At 49.2% G+C, this 20,531-nt stretch overlaps 1 pseudogene; it reads right to left on the reverse strand.

The window, feature by feature from the left end:
• Positions 1-19,035: 19,035 nt before the first annotated feature.
• The window catches only part of LOC139266701 (netrin-G1-like), a 41,449-nt pseudogene continuing 39,953 nt past the window's right edge, over positions 19,036-20,531 (reverse strand).

The following is a 20,531-nucleotide window of genomic DNA, read 5'->3' on the forward strand; positions in this document are numbered from 1 at the left end:
CCTGGGCCTCCCCTCCTCCATCGACAACCTGGGCCTCCCCTCCTCCATCGACAACCTGGGCCTCTCCTCCTCCATCGACAACCTGGGCCTCTCCTCCTCCTGCGGGGACTGGGCCTCCCCTCCTCCATCGACAACCTGGGCCTCCCCTCCTCCATCGACAACCTGGGCCTCTCCCCCTCCATCGAAAACCTGGGCCTCTCCTCCTCCATCGACAACCTGGGCCTCCCCTCCTCCATCGACAACCTGGGCCTCACCTCCTCCATCGAAAACCTGGGCCTCTCCTCCTCCATCGACAACCTGGGCCTCTCCTCCTCCATCGACAACCTGGGCCTCTCCCCCTCCATCGAAAACCTGGGCCTCCCCTCCTCCATCGACAACCTGGGCCTCCCCTCCTCCATCGACAACCTGGGCCTCACCTCCTCCATCGACAACCTGGGCCTCCCCTCCTCCATCGACAACCTGGGCCTCTCCTCTTCCATCGAAAACCTGGGCCTCTCCTCCTCCATCGACAACCTGGGCCTTCCCTTCTCCATCGACAACCTGGGCCTCTCCTCCTCCATCGACAACCTGGGCCTCTCCCCCTCCATCGAAAACCTGGGCCTCCCCTCCTCCATCGACAACCTGGGCCTCTCCCCCTCCATCGAAAACCTGGGCCTCTCCTCCTCCATCGACAACCTGGGCCTCTCCTCCTCCATCGACAACCTGGGCCTCCCCTCCTCCATCGACAACCTGGGCCTCTCCTCCTCCATCGACAACCTGGGCCTCCCCTCCTCCATCGACAACCTGGGCCTCTCCTCCTCCATCGACAACCTGGGCCTCTCCTCCTCCTGCGGGGACTGGGCCTCTCCTCCTCCTGCGGGGACCGGGCCTCTTCTTTCTCAATATCCGTTCTATCAAAACTTTCATAATTTTAAAGACCTCTATTAGGTCCAGTTTGTGAGATCAGTGGGAGGGCTCCTCATTCACATGTTGCTGGTGGGCTAAAGTGCCACATGGGCTATTTCTTTGGTGCTCACAGGCCTTGTGTGCCCAGAATCTGGAGAGGCTGCCCACACATGGGGGAGTTGGGATGTCAAGCTCACGCCCCCAACTCCAAGACCAGCCATGGCTCCAATCGACCCTTGAGTTGTCTTTGGTGCTATAGACTAGGCCTGGAGCCCACTGTCAGAGTCCAGGTGCACCCTTGTGTAGGCCGATACACTTCATGTCTCTCGGTGTCCTGGCTACCACTGGAATGCTGGATCCTGACTGAGGCTTGTTTGTTGCCCGGGGTGTGAGTGAGGATGAGCGAATGGCGAGCCCGCTGATGACCATTTTCTACCGAGCTTGCACAGGTTATATTCCCCACCATGGACTCGGACTCCGAACTCTGCCCTTTAACATCTACGGTTAGAAGCAAGAAAGTCTGCCATTCTTTTTAGAATAACAAACTTCCTGACATGAAAGTTAATTTGCCCTTTTCCACTTTGACCCAGAGACCCCATTTCCCTCACTTACCCAACCCGTACACTTTAGTTTTCCGGATTTATCTTTTCTAGACCATTTACTATTTTAAGGATCTCTAAACGCTTCCTTTCCCAGCTAGAAAGCCCACGTTTCTGCTGTGTTTGCTCATAATTCAGTCCCTTTCCCCAGGGATCAGTCTCATGCAGTGCCTCAATGGTACTGAAATTTATTCAATGACCGATCCCCCACAGCTTTCTGGGGCAGAGAATTCCACAGATTTACAACCTCTGAGAGAAAAAATTCATCCTCATCTCAGTTTTAAATGGGCGGCTCCTTATTCTGAGACTATGTCCCCTAGTTTTAGTTTCCCCTATGAGTGGAAATATCCTCTCTGCGTCCACCTTGTCGAGCCCCCTTATTATCTTACATGTTTCGATAAGATCACTTCTCATTCTTCTGAAGTCCAATGTGTATAATCCCAAACTACTCAACCTATCTTCATAAGTCAATCCCCTCATCTCCAGGATCAACCTAGTGAACCTTCTCTGAAGCTATATGTGAGATGACCCATTGACAATGACATTTACCATCGATCCTGTCATGTGGGAATGTTTGAGAATGTAATGTCACCGGGGCTTGCAGGCCCCAATGAAATCACGCACTTTTTAACAATATTTCATTGTTATTATTACTGTTGGTATTGCTTAGGTGAAACGCACCATCAAACTTCTCAGGCTTGTGCACTTAGCTGATTCATGGTTAACACACGAATAGACTTGCTGTATATCGGGGTTTCTGGTTTCTGAACATGATTAACATCATCATCATCACAGGCAGTCCCTCAAAATGAGGATGACTTGCTTCCACACCAAAAAGGGATGAGTTCCCAGGAGTTTCAATGAAGAACCTAATATTCCAGGTACCGAACTACATCTTGAAAGGTGGAAGATGCCTGTGCGTGGATTTTTTTAACGTGTGGTGGCCATTGTACACCAGCCACCACACGGGCTTGACAGAGCTAGGTCTTGGTCCAGTGGCAAGAATTAACCAAGATGACTGGAGACCAGCTCTGCTGCATGGACCAAGTGTGCACACATATCGCAGTGTGGGCTAGCCCGTGCTGCCCCTGAGCCCTTGCCTCTTCTGGACCCCGAACTCTCACCTCTCCTGGGCCCCGATCATGTCCCTCTACGATCTCTTACCGCTCCTTCGCCCTGACCTCGCCGTTTCTTCACCCCGACCTCGCCCCGACCTCTCCGCTCCTTCGCCCCGACCTCGCCCCGAACTCACCGCTCCTTCGCCCCGACCTCGCGCTCCTTCACCCCGACCTCGCCACTCCTTCGCCCCGACCTCGCCCTGACCTCGCCGCTCCTTCGCCCCGACCTCGCCCTGACCGCGCCGCTCCTTCGCCCCGACCTCGCCCTGACCTCGCCGCTCCTTCGCCCTGACCTCTCTACTCCTTCTCCCCGACCTCGCCGCTCCTTCGCCCTGACCTCGCTCCGACCTCGCCCTGACCTCGCCGCTCCTTCGCCCTGACCTCGCTCTGACCTCGCCCTGACCTCGCCGCTCCTTCGCCCCGACCTCGCCGCTCCTTCGCCCCGACCTCGCCGCTCCTTCGCCCCGACCTCGCCGCTCCTTCGCCCCGACCTTGCCACTCCTTCACCCCGACCTCACTGCTCCTTCGCCCTGACCTCACCGCTCCTTCGCCCCGACCTCGCCGCTCCTTCGCCCCGACCTCGCCGCTCCTTCACCCCGACCTTGCCACTCCTTCGCCCCGACCTCGCCGCTCCTTCACCCCGACCTTGCCACTCCTTCGCCCCGACCTCGCTCCTCTTCTGCTGTCATCTGAAAGATGCTTAGTTTTCCTCCAGCAGATGGGATATAATCAGTACATAAGCAGACACTCTTTGCATATTATATTGCTCGTAAATGGATTTGTATGTGGTTAGGGACTACCTCCAAGTGTGAACAGATTATGAGAATGACCATACCTGTCAGATCAGAAGTAGGGACAAATTATTGGAAACCTAATGAACGGCTCTTGTACCCATTCTAATGGTTGGCTGCCCAGTAGTTTTGGTAGCATCTGCCACAAATCCATTCAGACATTTTTCATTTTCCAGATTGAGTAACGGGAGAATGTTATAATTGTCTCCAAATATGACTTTCATCACTATTTGAAGAAAGTTTCATTTTATGATTGTACATTCATTAATGCTTTTCTTCTTTCTTTAAATGGTCCCTCTCTCAATTATATCGCCACCTCCTCCATTTACAGAAAGGGATTTATTTCAATGGTGCATTCATTCACATGCCATTTCCATACAGAAAAACTGGGTAGTGTTTCAACTTGTTTCCATGTGTGGCTTGCAAGTACATTGAAAGAATAATGTAACAATTGAAGATTAATTTATTGTTTGTTTGCCGTTATAGAATCAAAGAAATTGCAGCACAGATAGAAGCCTTTCATTCCACTGTATTTAGCTATTAAACCGGAGTAATCTACTCTAATCCCAATTCCATGTCCTGTCTATATATATAACTTTTTACATTCTTTTTCTGTGTAAAAAATTCTATCCTGTATATAAGCATAATACCTATATTTAAGGGGATAGAACATGTCCAGGGAATTTTAGACCAGTCACTTAACATCGGTGGTCGGAAAAGTAATGGAACCCCTATTAAAGGAGAAAATAGAAGAACATCTAGAAACCAAAAATATAATAATGAATAGTCAGCATGGATTTCAAAAGGGAAAGTCATACTTGACCAACTTCATTGAATTTTTTGAAGAGGTAACAGAGAGAGTAGACAAGGGTAATGCAATAGATGTCATTTATCTGGATTTTCAAAAGGCCTTCGATAAGGTATCTCATAATAGACTGATGAACAAGGTCAGAGAATGTGGAGTCAGGGCACAAGCAGCAGAATGATTAATACAAGCTGTGGTTAATGTCTGGTTATTGCATTGATTTTTATATTCAACAATCCAACACTAGAGGGTGCCATTGCCTTGGGAACTATGGAAGTGCGGGTTCGATCCTCAGAGTGAGTATTTGCACTCGGTTTTTCTGTGTCCTTCTGAGCATGCGCATTGGACTCCGCCCGCTTTTTTGAGCATGGGCCCTCAACTCGGTTGCGCATGCGCAGTGCAATGTACGAGGAAGTCGGAAGTGGGGCGCAAGGCAGAGAGACAGCCGTTGGAGTTGGAGCTGGAACTGCTTCGAGCTTTTGGATTATTTGGAATATTTTCACAGCCTTCTGTGGGAGAGAAAACATCGGAAGTAGTGGGAGAGAGAGAGAGAGATACAGACTGGGGAGGGAGAGAGAGAGAGAGAGAGACTGGGGAGGGTGAGAGAGAGAGAGACTGGGGAGGGAGAGAGACTGGGGATGGAGGGAGAGAGAGAGAGAGCGAGACTGGGGAGGGAGGGAGAGAGAGAGACTGGGGAGGGAGGGAGAGAGAGAGACTGGGGAGGGAGGGAGAGAGACTGGAGAGGGAGGGAGAGAGAGAGCGAGAGAGAGACTGGGGAGGGAGAGCGAGAGAGAGACTGGGGAGGGAGAGAGAGAGGGAGAGAGATTGGGGAGGGAGAGAGAGCGAGAGACTGGGGAGGGAAAGAAGGAGGGAGAGACTAGGGAGAGAGAGAGAGAGAGAGACTGGGGAGGGAGAGAGAGCGAGAGAGACTGGGGAGGGAGGGAGAACGAGAGAGACTGGGGAGGGAGGGAGAGAGAGAGAGAGAGAGAGACTGAAGGAGGGTGGAAGAGAGCGACTGGGGAGGGAGAGGGATACTGGGGAGGGAGAGGGAGACTGGGGGAGGGAGAAAGAGCTGCGGTAGAGAGAGGGAAAGTGGGAGACTGGATCGCAGAGGAGAGAGAATTCAGGGAAGATGGATCACATTCTTCCATCCCCCTTTACACCCACACCCAATTTCTCAGAAAGCTCGGTACGTGTGTGACAAGGGACATCACTGGAACGGATAAAATCCGGAAGTCACGACACTGTCACTATTCACTTCAGACCTAATAAACCTGTTAACAATCCGTGACCCACGTACAATGCCCCATCTATGGTGGGAATGGGGCAGGAACTTGGGCTGGGATGGAGCAGGAAGTTGGGCTGGGATGGAGCAGGAAATTGGGCTGGGATGAGGAAGCTTTATCCTGTCTGGGCTCTGAAGTCAGAATGGTTCGAATTACATTTTTCAAAGTCACTCAGAGCTTGGGCTGGGCAGTTCCAATTACACTTTCCAGAGAAACGTCTAGGTGTGTCTTACCCTCCAAGGGGACCAATCAGCAATCAGATCATGTGATCAAGGAAAGCCAATCAGAGCATTTTGTAGTGCAAATATCTGCGTCGCGGCTTAATTATACACTCGAGGTAATAATTATACAGAGAGCTGTGAGATCCGATATATCAATGTGTTTTCACTGAGGTGGGGAGGGGGAGTGATATATCAATGTGTTTACTCTGAGGTGGGGAGGGGGGTGATATATCAATGTGTTTACTCTGAGGTGGGGAGGGGGAGTGATATATCAATGTGTTTACTATTCTATTTTAACAGTGAGCTGTTTGATATCAATTAGCGAGGCTGATTGACAGATTGCTGGCCCCAATTGTGTCCTTGGTATCCTGACCTGCCCTGGGGTTAATCACATCGATTGATCACCAGAAATATCAGGCAGAGGGAGAAGACCAGAAGGAGGCAGTAATAAGGGGTTGGATTTCTGTACAGTTGAATATTCTCTCTGATATTCCCGTTCACACACTGAGCTGTGTTTGAGGATCGGAGATATGGGCGAGTGTTGCACTAAATCCCATGGACTGTGTGACCCGGGTTAACATAATGAGACATTAATTAGAGCGATGAACAGAGTCAAATGTGGCCCAGAATCAGAACTGAGCATCAAAGCGAGAGAGCGGAGCCCCTGGATTATGGGCTGTTTGGGATGTCAGCTTTCATTCGCTGCCAAAGGCAGAAATCTTTGTGAAAGATCGCACTTAAAGACAATGTTCAGATGTTCAGTGTTGTTGCGTTTAACCAGAATCTTTAAACAGATTATTGAGGCTCAGCGGGTCTCAGATGAAACAATCTAATAACATTGAAGTGTGTGGGAGCTGTGATATATCAGCTGGTGAACACGGGGCGTTTCATTTCACTGGAGGGGCGGATACAGCGGAAGCAGTAGATCGCAGCGTGACCAGAAATGGAGGTGAACGGATTTAACCACCGATCTCCCTGCAGCCGGCTCCTCACTGCTGCTCTTCTCTACCTTAGTGTCTGCAGCAACTCGCCAAGGCTTCTTCAACAGCACCTCCCAAACCCACTCCCTCCAGCCACACCGCCCCGTGGCTGCAGTGTGTACCATCCACAGGATGCACTGCAGCAACTCGCCAAGGTTTCTTCAACAGCACCTCCCAACCCACCAACTCCACCATCGAGAAAGACAAGGGCAGCGGGCCCATGGGAACATCACCACCTGCAAGTTCTCCTTTGAGTCACATACATCATCCTGACTTGGAAATATATCGGCCATTCCTTCATCATTGCTGGGTCAAAATCCTGCAACACCGTCCCGAACAGCTCCCTCAATACCACCCCTGTGACAGTGCAGCACTCCCTCAGTACTGCCCCTCTGACAGTGCAGCGCTCCCTCAGTACTGCCCCTCCGATTGTGCAGCACTCCCTCATTACTGCTCCTCTGACAATGCAGCACTCCCTCAGTACTGCGCCTCCGACAGTGCAGCACTCCCTCAGGAATGCCCCTCTAATAGTGCAGCAGTCCCTGATGACTGTGACATATCCTCCTGTGAATTTTGCTAATCTCTGTCACGAGTTTTCAGTTCATTTTAAAATGCCATTCATCTCACCTCTTCCCAATGTCCTTGGGATTGGAATCCGAGAGCACATGGTTTCTGGTCGCCAGTAAATCCCAACCCTTTGAACGGAGACAAGGCTCCAGTGTTCCCACACTGCGCCTGCAATGGGAGCCTGCCCCTGTGTCCTGTTTTACATCGGCCTTTACTCCCATATTACTCCAGTATTCCCACACTGTGCCTGCACTGGGAGCCTGCCCCTGTGTCCTGTTTTACATCGGCCTTTACTCCCATATTACTCCAGTATTCCCACACTGTGCCTGCACTGGGAGCTTGTTCCTATGTCCTGTTTTACATCGGCCTTTACTCCCATATTACTCCAGTATTCCCACACTGTGCCTGCACTGGGAGCCTGCCCCTGTGTCCTGTTTTACATCGGCCTTTACTCCCATATTACTCCAGTGTGCCCACACTATGCCTGCACTGGGAGCCTGTCCCTGTGTCCTGTTTTACATCGGCCTTTACTCCCACATTACTCCAGTATTCCCACACTGTGCCTGCACTGGGAGCCTGTCCCTGTGCCCTGTTTTACATCGGCCTTTATTCCCATATTACTCCAGTATTCCCACACTGTGCCTACACTGGGAGCCTGCCCCTGTGTCCTGTTTTACATCGGCCTTTACTCCCATATTACTCCAGTATTCCGACACTGTGCCTGCACTGGGAGCCTGTCCTTGTGTCCTGTTTTACATCGGCCTTTACTCCCATATTACTGCAGTATTCCCACACTGTGCTTGCACTGGGAGCCTGTCCCTGTGTCCTGTTTTACATCGGCCTTTACTCCCATATTACTCCAGTATTCCCACACTGTGCCTGCACTGGGAGCCTGTCCCTGTGTCCTGTTTTACATCGGCCTTTACTCCTATATTACTCCAGTATTCCCACACTGTGCCTGCACTGGGAGCCTGTCCCTGTGTCCTGTTCTACATCGGCCTTTACTCCCATATTACTGCAGTATTCCCACACTGTGCCTGCACTGGGAGCCTGTCCCTGTGTCCTGTTTTACATCGGCCTTTACTCCCATATTTGCCTCCAGGATCTCAGTCAGAATTTCATTGAACTGAAACTGCTCCTCCGAGGAATCTCTCCCTATTCTGTGCTTTATAACATCATCTTCAGACTGTCTCTCCCGAGACTCTTTAAAGACTGAGATTCAGTCCTCGATTGGCTCACATCAGCCCTCCTCCCCAAGCTTTAAACTTCAATGCTCATTCCCAGAGAGAGAGTCACGGCTCAGAGTGTTGGTGCCAGATTCTACCAAACATTCCTGGGCTGATCCAGTCCCATTTCTAATTGATTCTACCACATTCTCCTTCCAGAAAATCTCTCCCCCAGAATCCCAAAGGAAGTGTCTGGGCCCACTGCTGCTCCCTGTGTAACCGTAACCCTGAACAGGACCAAGATTCTGAGAGGGGACAACCAGCCTGGGAGACATTCCAACCATTCCCATTATCAATGACCAGCTTTATTTGAAATAAGTTTGCTTTATCTCCTGATGATCCTTTTGTTTTTTGTGCTTTACACATTTGTTCATTTCAGAAACAAGGTTGGGATTTATACAGATCATTATTGTGAACAATGTGATAATTTGCAGGAACAGACTCACAGCCCAGGGACCGTCTGTCTCGGGATCCCCACTGTGAACTGGGAAAGAGTTAAAGGTCTTGCTCAGAAACTGGCAGAGTGCCGGCAAATATTCTCATGGTTTGTGAAGGATAATTTCTGTTGAATATCCATTGGGATTCTTCCGATTGTTATTCTGTGTGAATGGTAAATATACCAGCACCAGGTCCCTTGTTTCAGTGTAAATTCTGTTCTCCAACAAGACCTTTACATATTGACATATTGGGAAGCCCAGTGTCATTGTCTTCAGTCCCCACCACAAACTCTGTTCCCTGACCCCCGACCCCATCGCTGACCACTGTCTAAGGCCGAACCAGACCGTCCACACCCTTGGAATCCTATTTAACCCTGAGCTGAGCTTCCCACCCCAAATCCTCCCCATCACCAAGACCGTCTATTTCCATCCCCGTAACATCACCCGACTCCGCACCTGACTCAGCTCATCTGCTGAAACCCTCATCCATGCCTTTGTTATCTCTGGACTTCACTCTTTCAAAGCTCCCCAGGTCAGCCTTCCATCTTTCACCCTCCGTAAACTACAGCTCATCAAAAACTCTGCTGCCCGAGTCCTAACTCGCACCAAGTCCCGCTCACCCATCACCCCTGTGCTCGCTGACTTACATTGGCAACACCTCGATGTTAACTTCTCATCTTTGTTTTCACATCCCTCCATGTCATTGCCCCTCCCTATCTCTGTAACCTCCTCCCACCCTCCAACCCTCTGAGCTCTCTGTGCTCCACCAATTCTGGCCTCTTGCGAATCTCTAAATTATATCACCCTGCCATTGGTGGTCGTGCCTTCAGCTGCCTGGGCCCGAAGCTCTGGAATTCCCTCCCGAAACCAATCCATCTCTCTATCTCTCTCCTCCTTTAAGATGCTCCTTAAAACCTACCTCTTTGACCAAGCTTTTGGTCACCTGCCCTAATATATCCTTATGTGGCTCGGTGTCATATTTTGTCAGATTTACGCTCCTGTGAAGTGCCTTGAGATGTTTTACTACATTAAAGGTGCTATATAAATGCAAATTGATGATGTTATAGGATGGCCACTACACTAACCATACCCCTCTGATACATCCCATGATACTGTTACCATAGTGATGAATGAAGAATGATTGTGAGAGAGCGCAGTGTTAATTAACGATGGCCTGAATTGAGCCCAAACTCTCCAGGAATCAGTGAGTGCCTCCTGGCCCCGTGGATTGAGGCAGTGTGTTGAGGGCGGGCTCTCTCTGACTCTTCCTGTGATTATATTGATACTCAGATCTCCTGGTATTACTGGGAGTGCTAATAGTATCAATAACCTGACCCATAACCCTGACAGATTGTGTTAACACAATATCAATACTGAGAACATCTGTACATTTAACAGGCAGTAAAATTACTGGAATAAGACAAGGTTAAGTCTCACTCAATGGTATAGTCCCATCTCTCGCAGTAATGGCCTTGTGCTGATCGAGAATTTCCAGCGGTAACATTCAGTTATAGTGTGTGTTGGCCTCGATTTATTACAATCATTAACCATCGGATCATCCTCACGGTTTCCCAGAATTCCATGACAAATCTTTCATTTATATTATTCCAAGTACCAGACAATTATTCCCAACCACAGCATATCCCACACTGTGCTGTATAATGAGCAATATAAACCATGCAAAGCTTCCTCAGTACTGCGCCTCCGACAGTGCAGCACTCCCTCAGTACTGCACCTCCGACAGTGCAGCACTCCCTCAGTACTGACCCTCCGACAGCACAGCACTCACTTGGTACTGCACTGGGAGTGTCAGCCTGGATTCTGTGCTTGAGTCTCTGGAGTGAGATTTGAACCCATGACCTTCTGACCCAGAGGCAAGAGTGCTGCCCACTGAGCCATGCCTGACTCTGAGTTGTTGGTTGAAATTGTTTTTTCGCTGATGCATCGAATGAGAAAACGAGTCAGTGTGGAGATTGAAGAATGAAATGTGGCCGGACTGGGACAATGTCAGTTTAATTCCTCTAAACCCTGGGATTATTCTATAAAGAGCTTTCTACACACAAAGGATCAGAGATTTCAGTGTTTGCAATTTGACGGGTTATTGAGATTCTCATCCTGCTTCTAGTCTCTGGATTTCAATTTTATTTCACTCCCGTTATTAAACTGTGATATAACAACTTTCTTTTCAACAAGTCCCCGTCCAATCAACTTGGCCGACCCTGGTGTCCATCAGATTGACACTTGACCCCTGAGCCAAGTGGTGTCCATCAGACTGACCCTTGACCCCTGGACTGAGTGGTGTCCATCAGACTGACCCTTGACCCCTGGACTGAGTGGTGTCCATCAGACTGACCCTTGAACCGAGCGGTGACCATCAGACTGACTCTTGGCCTGAGTGGTGTCCATCAGATTGACCCTTGAACTAATGAGTGTTGACCTTGCAGGGATTATATGATATTATTATTGGGGTTTGGGGTCTGGTTGGGGTTGAGATTGGGATTATTGCTGCTTATTATTCTGTGCCAGCAATGTCCTGATTTATACTTTGCTCACATTGACCCTGGATACTGAACCCATGAATAGAATCTGATTTCTTTTCAAATTTCGAGAGGGGCGGAATCCTGAGCTCTACTCCCTGCAGTTACAGAAATCAATGTGACCATTTTCTAATGACGGGAGATTGGTGGAAGGAGGTCACAAGCTGCAAAACCCAAGGAGTAAAGTGAGAAAGTGTGGGAGCCGCTGTGATGTGAGGTGGATATGGGGGAAAGGTTGCTGGGTTTGAATGCTGGAGCTGTCTGATCTCAGGTTCATCATTAGTTTAGTGAAGGGAAAAATCTTTCTTTGACAAATACCAGGAGAAATGAAACCGAAATCAAATTGCAGCATCTGAGCTCAGACAGGAGAAAGAAGGAGCAAAGATTGGGGCCTTTGAGACTGAACTTATTCCTGAGATTTCATATTTGTGGAAAGAGGATCAGGTTTTTATAATGGTGATATCAGAAAGCATTACATATTGGAGGGGGATTAGATCAATTTTCAAAAGGAATTTGAAATTAATTTGCAGAAAATGATGGATATTTATTAAGAGTGAATAAGATTTAATTATTTGAGGATTAATATTCTCAGCCTATGTCCCTTGTATTGTACAGACAGACAGATTGCCCTTTCATAAATCCATGTTGACTCTGCCCAATCTTATTATTTTCTATGTGCCCTTAATAATAGATTTGAGAATTCTCCCTGCAACTGACGCCAGGCTAACTGGACTGTAGTTCCCCGTTTTCTCTCTCCCTCCTTTCTTAAATAGTGGGGTTACATTTGCTATCTTACAATCCACGGGAACCATCCTATAATCTATAGAATTTTGGAAGATGATAACCAATGCATCCACTATTTCTATAGCCACCTCTTTCAAAACCCTAGGCTGTAGGTCATCAGGTCCAGGGGATTTATAGGCTTTCAATGCCATTTATTTCTCCAGTACCATTTTTTTACTAATATTAATTTCTTTTAGTTCCTCATTCTCGCCAGACACTTGGTTCTCCACTATTTCCACTAAGTTGTTTGTGTCTTCTTCAGTGAAGACAGACAGACACAAAATATCTGTTTAATTTCCCTGCTATTTCTGTATTCCCCATTATAATTTCTCCTAATTCAGCCTGTAAAGGACCCACATTTACTTTCACTAATCTTTTCCTGTTTATATACCTATACCTCTTTACATACCTACAGAAGCTTTTAGTCTGTTTGTACTCTCATATTCTATTTTCTCTTTCTTTTTCAATTTCTTGGTCCTCCTTTGCTGAATTCTAAAATTCTCCCAATCCTCTGGTTTGCTACTTTTTATGGCAACATTATAAGCCTCTTCCTTTGATCTAATACTATTTTTAACTTCTCGTTAGCCACGGTTGAACCACATTTCCTGTGGGATTTTGGTACTTAAAGGAATGTATTTTTGTTATAAATTTATGTATTAATTCTTTAAATGCTATAATTGCCTGTCCACCATCATACCTTTTAATGTAATTTCCAATCTACCTTAGCCAACTCACCCCACATACCTACGTAGTTTGCTTTGTTTAGATTTAAGACCCTAGTTTCGGATTTAACTAAATCACTTTCAAACTTATGTAAAATTCTATCATATTATCGTCACTCTTCCCTGAATGCCTATTTACTACAGCTTATTAATCAACCTTTCCTCATTGCACAATAATATATCTAAAATAGCCTGTTCCCCAGTAGGTTCCTCAACATGTTGATTTAGAAAACTATTTTATACACATTCCATGAATTCGTCCTCTACACTACTACTGAAAATTTCATTTGCCCAGTCGATATGTAGATTGAAGTTCCCCATGATTACTGTATTACCCTTATTACATGAGTTTCCAAATTCCCATGATTTATACTCTGCCCTACATTACAACTCCTGTTCGGGGGCCTATAAACAACTCCCACCAAAGTTTTCAGCCCCGTGCTATTTCTTAGCTCCACCCAAACTGATTCTATTTCTGGATTTTCAGAGCTAAGGTCCTTTCTCTACTGTCTTTATCCCATCCTTTATTATCAGGGCTACCTCTCCTCCTTTTCCATGTTGCCCATCTCTTCTAAAATATCCCTGTAATCCCAACCTTCGCCACTTTGCAACCACATCGCTGTAATGGCTCTTCGATCAAACCTATTAATTTCTATCTGCGCTATTAATTCATCTATTTTATGGTGAATGCTTCGCGCATTCAGATGTAGTGCATTTAGCTTTGACTTATTTATATTCTTCCCTGATGTCACCTTAGTCACTGATGCCTTATTAACTTTGTTATTTTCTCCGTCTCTTCCTGATCCATTCTGCTTATTTTTACCCAAAACTTTACTCTGCTCCAGTGCCTTGACATTTCTCTTGCTGCTTTTAAATTTACTCTTTCCTGAAACCTCCTACCCACCCTTCATTAGTTTAAAGCCCAATTCAAAAAATAATGGAGGTTAGAGAAATATTTCTATATTCAAGGACTTTCTATCTCCTGAGCACCATTTATATCAAGACAAGGTCTTTCTTTAAAGGATGTTGTTGTTTGAGTCTAAGGCCCTTCCCCAGATGTTGCAGCAGCTGTGTCAGAGGCCTAGGAGGGAGTTACAAGCCCACCCTCCCATCCAGTCAATGTTGGGCAGTGAGAGGGAGGAAACGGGAAGATGGAATGGTTGTAACAATGAAGGAGGAAGAAGGGAGAAGTTTACAAATAAACATCGACACTGATAAAAAGGTCACTGGAAAGTGAACACACAGAAACCCAAATACTTTCCACAGGCTCTCCCTGTCCCGTGTGTCTGGGCCTGAGATTTATATTTCAGCTGACTTCAGTCAGAAATAAGAAACACATCTTTGAATTATTGATCTTTCCGACCTGTTTATTTCAAGCTCTTTTAACTCTCATTCGACATCCTGTCAAAAGAGGCAGCAAATATTTCATTGAGGAAATCTGTTGGTATCATTCTTTGCTCAGATTTCAGTCTGACAGTCGATGAGAAACAGGTTCGGAGAAATTTCAGAGTTTTTTAACGGAAAGTTGAACTTTAGGTGTGAGCTGTGGTTCATTGGCAGCATTTCACCTCTGAGTCAGAAGGTCGTGGGTTCAAGTTGGCCCCTAAAGACTTGAGCCCATAATCCAGGCACATACTCCCAGTGCAGTACCGAGGGAGTGATGTCATCTCATCTATGCACTGTCGGAAGGGGCAGTACTGAGGGAGTGATGTCATCTCATCCATGCACTGTCAGAGGGGCAGTACTGAGGGAGTGATGTCATCTCATCTATGCACTGTCGGAGGGGCAGTACTGAGGGAGGGCTGCACTGTCAGAGGGGGCAGTACTGAGGGAGGGCTGCACTGTCAGAGGGGCAGTACTGAGGGAGGGCTGCACTGTCAGAGGGGCAGTACTGAGGGAGTGCTGCACTGTCAGAGGGAGCAGTACTGAGGGAGGGCTGCCCTGTCAGAGGGGCAGTACTGAGGGAGGGCTGCACTGTCAGAGGGGCAGTACTGAGGGAGTGCTGCACTGTCAGAGGGAGCAGTACTGAGGGAGGGCTGCCCTGTCAGAGGGGCAGTACTGAGGGAGGGCTGCACTGTCAGAGGGGCTGTACTGAGCAAGTGCTGCACTATCAGAGGGGGCAGTACGTCACTTGTGACTTTGATGAGAGTTGTTTCGATACTTTGGCAGGGGAGGAAACCTGGTGCTTCACAGGAGCGTAAATTATTTGACACCAAGTCACGTAAGGAGATATTCGGATAGGTGAGGTTTAAGGAGCATCTTTGAGGAGGGAGAGACGGAGAGGTTTAGAGAGGAAATTCCAGAGTTTGGGGCCCAGGGAGCTGAATGCATGGCCGTCAATGTTGGAGTGATTAAAATCGGTGATGTACAAAAGTGCACAGATCTCGGAGGGTGGTAGGGCTGGAGGAGGTTACAGAGATAGGAAGGGGTACAGGGCTGGAGGAGGTTACAGAGATAGGGAGTGGTGTAGGGCTGGAGGAGGTTACAGAGATAGGAAGGGGTGCAGGGCTAGAGGAGGTTACAGAGATAGGGAGGGGTGTAGGGCTGGAGGAGGTTACAAAGATAGGGAGGGGTGTAGGGCTGGAGGAGGTTATAGAGATTAGGGAGGGGTGTAGGGCTGGAGGAGGTTACAAAGATAGGGAGGGGTGTAGGGCTGGAGGAGGTTATAGAGATTAGGGAGGGGTGCAGGGCTGGAGGGAGTTACTGAGATAGGGAGGGGTGCAGGGCTGGAGGAAGTTACAGGGATAGGGAGGGGGTGTATGGCTGTAGTGGGGTTACAGAGACAGGGAGGGGTGTAGGGCTGGAGGGGGGTTACAGAGATAGGGAGGGGGTGTATGACTGTAGTGGGGTTACAGAGATAGAGAGGGGTGTAGGGCTGGAGGAGGTTACAGAGATAGGGAGGGGTGCAGGGCTGGAGGGGGGTTACAGAGATAGGGAGGGGTGCAGGGCTGGAGGAGGTAACAGAGATAGGGAGGGGTGCAGGGCTGGAGGGGGGTTACAGAGATAGGGAGGGGTGCAGGGCTGGCGGAGGTTACAGAGATAGGGAGGGGTGCAGGGCTGGAGGAAGTTACAGGGATAGGGAGGGGGTGTATGGCTGTAGTGGGGTTACAGAGATAGGGAGGGGTGCAGGGCTGGAGGGGTTACAGAGATAGGGAGGGGGTGTATGTCTGGAGAGGGGTTACAGAGATAGGGAGGGGTGTAGGGCTGGAGGGGTTACAGAGATAGGGAGGGGGTGTATGGCTGGAGAGGGGTTACAGAGATAGGGAGGGGTGTAGGGCTGGAGGGGGGTTACAGAGATAGGGAGGTGTGTAGGGCTGGAGGAAGTTACAGAGATAGGGAGGGGTGTAGGGCTGGAGTGGGGTTACAGAGATAGGGAGGGGGTGTATGGCTGGAGAGGGGTTACAGAGATAGGGAGGGGCGAGGCCATGGATGGAGTTGAACACAAGGGTGAGAATTTAAAATCGAGGTGTGGCCGGACTGGGAACAATGTCGGTCAGTGAACGGCGGGGTGGTGGGTGAACGGGACTTGGTGCGAGTTAGAACACAAAGGGGCCGCAATTGCTCTCCGACCAAAACGGGACACACTCACCATTTCCTTTGCTGATTTACCGCCCCAATCGTTGTGTCTGGAGTGATTTTGGACCTTTGTTAAATGTTTCTCTGGCGGGACGGTGAAGCCGGGCTGCGGCGGGGCGGAAGTCGGTGGGGAGCGGGGCGGAAGGTGGGCGGATTCAGGGGCGTCGCTCTGACGTGTCACAACGTCCCTCCCCTTCAGTTAAAGGGGAGGGCCGCTGCCAGCTCTGCATCAACTTTAGTGGTGCCCACTGGGCCACCAGGGAGGGTTTTGGCCGGGCCAGCGACCGACAATTAAAATAAAATGGCGGCCGCGGCAGTGCGCCCTCCTCTTTAAGGGCAGACGCCCCACGCAGCCACAAGCAGCTTCCCACCGGGGAAAGCTGTCAGTGACACCGACCGCCGGCCGATCTGCTCTCGCGGGACAATTTCCCATGGGGCAATTTCCCTTGCGGGGCGGAAAGGGGGTCAACGCTGCAAGGTAAGGGGTTGGCGTGCGCCCGACGGGATGGGAACACGGGCAGGGTGGTAGCTTACACCGCCATAAAAATGCACCAGGGCAATTTCTAAAATGGCGGCACCTCCGTCCCGACTGAGCGGTAGCTAATTGGTAACTGCTCTTAAAAAAAGGGGCAATTTCAGCCCCAAAACCATTTGATACAAAGGCACCCAACAGAGACAGCTCTTCAAAACCATAAACTAAAGGGAAATAATTTCCCCAAACACTGGGCTCCAGTTCCAGTCCGTGTGGAATGGCTCGAATCTAAAGAGCAAATCATCGTCTGTTATCAGCAACAAGCAAGTTGTAAATCTGCCGATAAATCTTCACACAACCTGTTGAGAGCAAGTGCAGAGCGTTAAACTGAGATGAAAGGGCCCAGTGGAGCCATTCTGACCCCGGCTGTCATGTATCTCACATTACTCTATATAACTGTATCTTACCATGCTATACATGACTGTAACTGGATATGGCCTGTAACAATAAGCATACCTTATCACCAGGGGTGCACTTGCAGGAGACACTCCATACCTGTCCCACTGAGGTATATAAAGGGAGGTCTCAGGCAAGTGCAGGACTGGAGAGCTGGAATGAAAGGTGCAGGTCCTGAGTGACCTTGACTTCAGCATGTGTCTTGTGTAAGTCAGTACATTAGAGTCCGGACTTAACACCGGCGAGTGACTTTTCAACATTTAATATCTGAAATGTCAGATAAATGGGCTTTGATGATAATTCCTTGGAACCAGGAAATATTCTACAAGAGTTCCCGAGACAGGTCAGGAAAAGATTCTCCAGAACAAGAAATAAATGATGATTAATGTCCCTGTCGAATGAATGAAATATTTTCAGGACACAATCTCTCTTCTATTTTGTTGTAAAAGCTTTGAATCCTCTGTGTAAGATAAACTCAGAGCAAAGTGAATCATTTCTCAGCCGTGGTCAGTCAAGGTCTCAGGTCAGAGTTTATCTGCACTGTCTGAGGGGCACAACTGTGGGAGTGCTGCACTGTCGGAGGGGCAATACTGAGATAGTGCCGCACTGTCGGAGGGACAATACTGAGATAGTGCTGCATTGTCGGAGGGGCAGTACTGAAGGACAGGAGCACTGTAGGAGGGACACTACTGAGGGAGCGCTGCAATGTCAGAGGGACAATACTGAGCGAGCGCTGCACAGTCGGAGGGGCAGTACTGAGGGAGTGCTGCACGGTCGGAGGGGCAGTGCTGAGGGGACACTGTACTGTCGGAGGGGCAGTACTGAGGAATCACTGCACTGTAGGAGGAGCAGTACAGAAGGAGTGCTGCACTGTCGGAGGATCAGTACTGAGGGAGTGCTGCACTATCAAATGGAGTGAGGGAAGGAATGAGGAAGGAAGGGAATGGATGGAATGAGAGTGATGGAGTGTAACAAGTGTGAGTGAGTGAGGGAGTGAGTGCTGCACTATCGGAGGTACGATCTTTTGGATGAGACATTAAACCGAGGTTCCGTCTGCCCTCTCAGGTGGGTGTAAAAGATCCCATTTCACTATTTGGAAGAAGAGCGGGGGAATTATCCCCGGTGTCCTCACCAATATTTATCCCTTGACCAACATCACTAAAACAGGTTGTCTGGTCATTATCACATTGCTGTTTGTTGAGAAAGTCCTTCATTGTCTGTTAGGTGCTTTGGGCTATCCTGAGAGGGTGAAAGGCGATGTAGAAATGCAAGTCCTTTCTTTCTTTCTTTGTCCCAAAGCTGGACATGGGCCGAGCAGCTGGCGATTACAGAATGAATATTAGCAGCTGCCTGGGCCCTGCGGGGAGTCCGAGAGTCCAGTCCCCACTGACTGCCCATTCCTTCCGGCCTCTCACATCCAGTCGGGCTGGGTGGGCTCCGGCCTCGGTTCCACTTTGTCTTTCCCAGGGGTGGGAGCGGGGGAGGGGAGCGTGTTTTACCGGCGACGCAGTAAACGCTGGATTCTCCTGCGCTCTTCGCACCTTCCCGTGAGCGGCCATGGCACTGGAAGCCGGTCAGAGCGGCGGGCGGCCGTTAGCGGTGGTTAGCAGCGCAGTCAGCGACAGCAGCACCCGGTGTAAGGTGGGGTCCCGCGGGGATTGGGAGACACACCCTCCCACTTCCTCCCCACACTGGCCTTTCTCACACAGGAGCCCGGTGTAGGGAGCGGGGCACACACACCTCCCATTGTCCTCACACACTCCTCCGTTCTCACACCGCGTCAGAAAGTTATCGCACACGCCCGCTGCAAGGGGTCAGAGAAAAGAAAGGTCAGGTCATAGAAACTCTCCCACGTTACAGATTGTTCCAACTCTCTCTCACTTTTACAACAACTTGCATTTATATAGCATCTTAATCGTAATAAAACGTCCCAAGGTGCTTCACAGGTTATCAGACAAAATTTAACACCGAGACACAAAAGGAGATATTAGGACAGGGGACCAAAAGCTTGGCCCAAGAAGTCGGGTTTAAGGATTGTCTTATAGGAGGAGCGAGAGGTGGAGAGGTTTAGTGAGTGAAATCCAGAGCTTCGGGCCCAGGCAGCTGAAGGCACGGCCCCCAATGGTTGAGCGATTAGAGTTGGGGATATGCAAGAGGACAGAACTGGAGAAGCACAGAGTTCGTGGAGGATTATGTGGCTGGAGGGGTTTACAGAGATAGGGAGGGTTATGAGGCTGGATGAGGTTACAGAGATAGGAAGGGGTGTAGGGCTGAAGGAGATTACAGAGATAGGGAGGAGTGTAGGGCTGGAGGGGGTTACAGAGTTAGGGAGGAGTGTAGGGCTGGAGGGGGTTACAGAGATAGGGAGGGGCGTAGGGCAGGAGGGGGTTACCGAGATAGGGAGGGGTGTTGGGCTGGAGGAGGTTACAGAAATAGGGAGGGCTAGAGGGGGTTATTGAGATAGGGAGGGGTGTAGGGCTGGAGGGGGTTACAGAGATAGGGAGGGGTGTAGGGCTGGAGGGGGTTACAGATATAGGGAGGGGTATAGGGCTGGAGAAGGTTACAGAGATAGGGAGGGTTGTAGCATGGAGGAGGTTACAGAGATAGGGAGGGTTGTATGATGGAGGAGGTTACAGAGATAGGGAGGTTGTAGGATGGAGGAGGTTACAGAGATATTGGGGTATGTGGCCATGGAGGGATTTGAACACAAACATAAGAATTTTAAATTCGAGGCATTGCCAGACTGGAAGCCAATGAGGATCAGCGAGCACAGCGGGGATGGGTGAACAGGACTTGGTGCAAATTAGGATGGGATTAAATATTGAGGCTGAGACTGAGGATTAAATTCTGTGTCCAATTATTCTATCTAATTCTGGGCACATTAGGAAGGATGTCAAGGCCTTGGAGAGGGAGCAGAGAAGATTTACAGGAATGATACTGGGGATGTGGGACTTCAGTTATGTGGGGAGACTGGAAAAGCTGGGATTCTTCTCCTTCGAGCAGAGAAGGTTAAAGGGAGATTTAATAGTGGTGTTCACAATTATGAAAGGTTTTTGATCGAGTAAATAAG

Source organism: Pristiophorus japonicus, chromosome 7 (assembly GCF_044704955.1).
Source record: "Pristiophorus japonicus isolate sPriJap1 chromosome 7, sPriJap1.hap1, whole genome shotgun sequence".
Taxonomy (NCBI): domain Eukaryota; kingdom Metazoa; phylum Chordata; class Chondrichthyes; family Pristiophoridae; genus Pristiophorus; species Pristiophorus japonicus.